The sequence below is a fragment of the Equus quagga genome, chromosome 9, assembly GCF_021613505.1.
Source record: "Equus quagga isolate Etosha38 chromosome 9, UCLA_HA_Equagga_1.0, whole genome shotgun sequence".
Taxonomy (NCBI): domain Eukaryota; kingdom Metazoa; phylum Chordata; class Mammalia; order Perissodactyla; family Equidae; genus Equus; species Equus quagga.
The window spans coordinates 42096770-42102769 of NC_060275.1; positions in this window are offsets into that span (position 1 = coordinate 42096770).

The following is a 6000-nucleotide window of genomic DNA, read 5'->3' on the forward strand; positions in this document are numbered from 1 at the left end:
CATTGATAGAAATTTTAAAGATTTATTGAGGGATGCTATTTATTTCAGCCATATTATGCTTTTTGATATGCAACATCTTAACATCTGTACAGTAAACAGATAACATTTCCTGCTGTACCTACTCATCTAAATGAAACTTAAGATTATAATTTGAGTCTGTAATGTTTAGCGTGGTTGAGAAGAGAAAAGGTAGAAAGAAAACTAATGTTATTGAGTATGTGTTAGATGATTTAAAATTTTATTCTGATATGTTGTTGTATTTATTTTATAAATTAAGAAACTGAAGGTCAGAGATTAAGAAATTGGCACAGAGCCATAGAGAGAGTTATGAGGGAGCATGGGGTTGGAGGAGCTCAAATTGGTACCTTGATCTATCTCCCTAGGAAGTTTATTCTATTTCTACTGTAATGTATTTTGTCCCTAAGTGGTTCCAATGCTGAAAGTTGTGTAGAAAACTCAAATAATGCAGTGAACATTTCATTATGTGAAATTACCCCCAAATGGGGTATTCTACTCCTTGACAAAATTGAAAAGAATGTGCATTCTGAGGTTGCTACAGATAGTGTTTTATATGTGTCATTTATGTCAATTTGGCTAAGCTAGTTGTTCAAATATTATATTTTCTTACCACATATTTCCTCTGCTCATTCTATCACACATCTGTACTGAGACAGGTGTGTTAAAATCTCCCACTATAATTATGGATTTGCCTGTCTTTTCTCATATTTTGACAATTTCATACAAATTTGGAATGTTCATATCTTCCTGTTCAATTGATAACTTTATCATTATAAAGTGTTTTTCTTTATCTCACATAATATTTTTTGCCTCAAATTCCAGTTGTTTAATAGTAGTATAGCTGCACCAGCTTTCTTTTGCTGAGTGTTTTTATGGTCTGTGTCTTTTCCTTCCCTTTATTTTCATCACATCTATGTCTTTATTTAAAGTGTGTTTCTTGCATACAGCATGTAGTTTGATCGTGTCTTATAATAAAGGAAAATTCTTATCTTTTAATTGGGGTGTTTAATTTGTTTACATTGAATGTAATTAAATATTGATATAGTTGGGTTTCAGTTTACCATATTGCTATTTGTTTTCTTTTTGTCTCATCTATTCTTTGTTACCTTTTTCTCTTTCTTGACTTCATTTGTATGAATTCAGTTTTTAAAAGTTATTTCATTATATCTCTGCTACCAGAGTTTTTTACATGCATCTATCGTCTATCTATATCCATCTATCTATTTCTGTATCTATCTATCTTTGTATGTATGTGTGTATCATCTATATAACCTATCATCTACCGTTTATTTTCACAGCTCTATTGAGATATAATTCATGTAACACACAATTCACCTATTTTTAATGTGTAATTAATTGAATGGTTTTGACTATAGTCAAAGTTGTGCAACCATTGCCACAATCAATTTAAAAAAAATCTCATCACCTTCAAAAGAAGCTCCATCCCATTAACTATAATCCACCAGTTCCCCTAGTCCTATGCAATGACTAGTCTAGTTTTTGTCTTTACTGATTTGCCTCTTCGGGACATTTTATTTCAATGAAACCATATGTGGCCTTTTGTGACTGACATTTCACTTAGCGTAATATTTTCAAGGTTTACTGATACCCTAGCATATATTATTACTTCATTCTTTTTATGACTGAGGAAGATTCCATTGTATGGATATACACATTTTGTGTATTTATTCATCAGTTGATGGAAGTTTTGGTTGCTTCCACTTTTTGGCTGTTAGGGATAATGCTGCTGTGAACATTTGTGTACAACTTTTTGCATGGACGTATGTTTTCATTTCTCTTGAGTATATAACTAGGAAATTGCTGGATCACACAGTATTTCTATGTTTAATTTTTGAGAAACTATTAAAATGTTTTCCAAAGCATCTGTATCATTTTACATTCCTACAAATGGTTTAAGAAGGTTCCGATTTCTCTACATCCCTGCCAATGCTTATTATCTGACTTTTTGATTATAGCAATCTTAGCAGATGTGATGTCACATCTCATTGTGGTTTTGATTTGTGTTTCTCTGACGACTAGTATTTTTAAGCTTCTATTCATGCATTTATTGGCCATTTGTATATCTTTGGAGACATACCTATTTAGATCTTTGCCCATTTTTTAAGTGGGTTATTTTTCTTTTTATTTTTGAGTTCTACGTGATATTTATATAGTCTGCATATTCATCCCTTACCAGATATGTGATTTGCAAGTATTTTCTCTCATTTTGTGGATAGTCTTTTCACTTTTTTGATAGTTTTCTTTGAAGTACAAACATTTCTATTTTTTTTTTTATTAAGATTGGCACCTGGACTAACAAGTGTTGCCAATCTTTTTTTTTTCTGCTTTGTCTCCCCAAACCCCCCTGTACACAGTTGTATATCTTAGTTGCACGTCCTTCTAGTTGTGTAAACATTTCTAATTTTGATGAAGTCCAATTATTTTATTTTTTATTTTTCCACTTGTCCTTTTTGTGTTATATGTAAGAATTCATTACCAAATCTGAGGTCACAAAGGCTTACTCATATTTTCTTCTAAGCATTTTACAATTTTAACTCTTACATTTAGCTCCTTGAGTTAATTTTTTTTTTAGTTTTTTTTTATTGAGTTATTGATAGGTTACAATCTTGTGAAATTTCAATTGTACATTAATGTTTGTCAGTCATGTTGTAGGTGCACCACTTCACCCTTTGTGCCCACCCCACACCCCACCTTTCCCCTGGTATCCACTAAACTGTTCTTGGTCCATAGTTTTAAATTCCTCATATGAGTGGAGTCATACACAGATTATCTTTCTCTCGCTGGCTTATTTCACTTAACATAATTCTTTCAAGGTCCATCCATGTTATTGCAAATGGAATGATTTTGTTCTGTTTTGCAGCTGAGTAGTATTCCATTGTATATATGTACCACATCTTCTTTATCCATTCGTCTGTTGATGGGCACTTAGGTTGCTTCCACTTCTTGGCTATTGTAAACAGTGCTGCAATAAACATTGGGGTGCACAGGACTTTTGGGATTGCTGACTTCAAGCTCTTTGGATAAATACCCAGTAGTGGGATGGCTGGATCGTATGGTAGTTCTATTTTTAGTTTTTTGAGGAATCTCCATACTGTTTTCCATAGTGGCTGCACCAGTTTGCATTCCCACCAGCAGTGTATGAGGGTTCCTTTTTCTCCGCAACCTCTCCAACATTTGTTGCTATTAGTTTTAGATATTTTTGTCATTCTAACGGGTGTAAGGTGATATCTTAGTGTAGTTTTGATTTGCATTTCCCTGATGATCAGCGATGATGAGCATCTTTTCATGTGCCTATTGGCCATCAGTATATCTTCTTTGGAGAAATGTCTGTTCATGTCTCCAGCCCATTTTTTGATTGGGTTGTTTGATGTTTTGTGATTGAGTTGCGAGAGTTCTTTATATATTAAGGATATTAAGCCTTTGTCAGATATATGACTTGCAAATATTTTTTTCCCAGTTAGTGGGTTGTTTTTTTGTTTCAATCCTGTTTTCATTTGCCTTGAAGAAGCTCTTTAATCTGATGAAGTCCCACTTGTTTATTCTTTCTATTGTTTCCCTTCTCTGAGAAGGCATGGTGTCCGAAAAGATCCTTTTAATACTGATGTCAAAGAGTGTACTGCCTACGTTTTCTTCCAGAAGCCTTATGGTTTCAGGTCTCACCTTTAGGTCTTTAATCCATTTTGAGTTTATTTTGGTGAATGGTGAAAAAGAATGGTCAATTTTCATTCTTTTACATGTGGCTTTCCAGTTTTCCCAGCACCATTTGTTGAAAAGACTTTCTTTTCTCCATTGTATGCCCTCAGCTCCTTTGTCAAAGATAAGCTGTCCATAGACGTGTGGTTTTATTTCTGGGCTTTCAATTTTGTTCCATTGATCTGTGCACCTGTTTTTGTACCAGTACCATGCTGTTTTGATTACTGTAGCTTTGTAGTATGTTTTGAAGTCAGGGATTGTGATGCCTCCCGTTTTGTTCTTTTTTCTCAGGATTACTTTAGCAATTCGGGGTCTTTTGTTGCCCCATATGAATTTTAGGATTCTTTGTTCTAATTCTGTAAAGAATGTCATTGGGATTCTGATTGGGATGGCGTTGAATCTGTAGATTGCTTTAGGTAGAATGGACATTTTAACTATGTTTATTCTTCCAATCCATGTACATGGAATGTCTTTCCATCTCCTTATGTCGTCATCCAATTCTCTCAGAAAGGCCTTGTAATTTTCATTAAATAGGTCCTTCACTTTCTTAGTTAAATTTACCCCAAGGTATTTTATTCTTTTTGTTGCGATTGTGAATGGTATTGTATTCTTGAGTTCTTTTTCTGTTGGTTCATTACTGGAGTATAGAAATGCTACTGATTTATGCAAACTGATTTTATACCCTGCAACTTTGCTGTAGTTGTTGATTACTTCTAACGGTTTTCCAATGGATTCTTTGGGGTTTTCTATATATAAGATCATGTCGTCTGCAAACAGCAAGAGTTTCTCTTCTTCCCTTCCTATTTGGATTCCTTTTATTCCTTTTTCTTGCCTGATTGCTCTGGCCAGGACCTCCAGTACTATGTTAAATAAGAGTGGTGATAGAGGGCATCCTTGTCTTGTTCCTGTTTTCAGGGAGATGGGTTTCAGCTTTTGCCCATTGAGTATGATGTTGGCTATGGGTTTGTCGTATATGGCCTTTATTATGTTGAGGTAGTTTCCTTCTATGCCCATTTTGTTCAGAGTTTTTATCATAAGTGGCTGTTGGATCTTGTCAAATGCCTTCTCTGCATCTATTGAGATGATCATGTGGTTTTTATTCCTCAGTTTGTTGATGTGGTGTATCACGTTGATTGATTTGCGGATGTTGAACCATCCCTGCGTCCCTGGTATGAACCCCACCTGATCCTGATGTATGATTCTTTTGATGAATTGCTGAATTCTGGTTGCCAAAATTTTGTTTAGAATTTTTGCATCTATGTTCATCAGTGATATTGGCCTGTAGTTCTCTTTTTTCATGGTGTCCTTGTCAGGTTTTGGTATCAGCGTGATGTTGGCCTCATAGAATGTGTTAGGAAGTGTTCCATCTTCCCTAATTTTTTGGAATAGCTTGAAAAGGATGGGTATTAAATCCTCTCTGAAAGTTTGGTAGAATTCCCCAGGAAAGCCATCTGGTCCTGGGGTTTTATTCTTTGGGATGTTTTTGATTGCTGTTTCAATCTCTTTCCTTGTGATTGGTCTGTTCAAATTGTCTGCCTCTTCTTGAGTGAGCTTTGGGAGATTGTAGGAGTCCAGGAATTTATCCATTTCCTCTAGGTTATCCATTCTGTTGGCATATAGTTTTTTGTAGTATTCTCTTATAATCTGTTGCATTTCTGCAGAGTCTGTTGTTATTTCTCCTCGCTCATTTCTGATTTTGTTTATTTGAGCTTTCTCCCTTTTTTTCTTTGTAAGTCTGGCTAGTGGTTTGTCAATTTTATTTATCTTCTCAAAAAACCAGCTCTTTGTCTCATTGATCCTTTCTACTGCCTTTTTCGTTTCAATAGTATTTATTTCTGCTCTGATTTTTATTATTTCTCTCCTTCTGCTGACTTTGGGCTTCATTTGTTCTTTTTTCTCTAGTTCAGTTAGGTGTGCTTTAAGGTTGCTTATTTGGGATTTTTCTTGTTTGTTAAGATGTGCCTGTATTGCGATGAATTTTCCTCTTAATACAGCTTTTGCTGTATCCCATATGAGTTGGTATGGCATACTATCATTTTCATTTGTTTCCAGGTATTTTTTGATTTCTTCTTTAATTTCTTCAATGATCCATTGCTTGTTCAGTAGTGTGTTGTTTAGTCTCCACATCTTTGTGCCTTTCTCAGCTTTTTTCTTTTAATTAATTTCTAGCCTTATAGCACTATGATCTGAGAAGATGCTTGTTATTATTTCAATTTTTTTAAATTTGTAGAGGCTTGTCTTGTTTCCCAACATATGGTCTATCCTAGA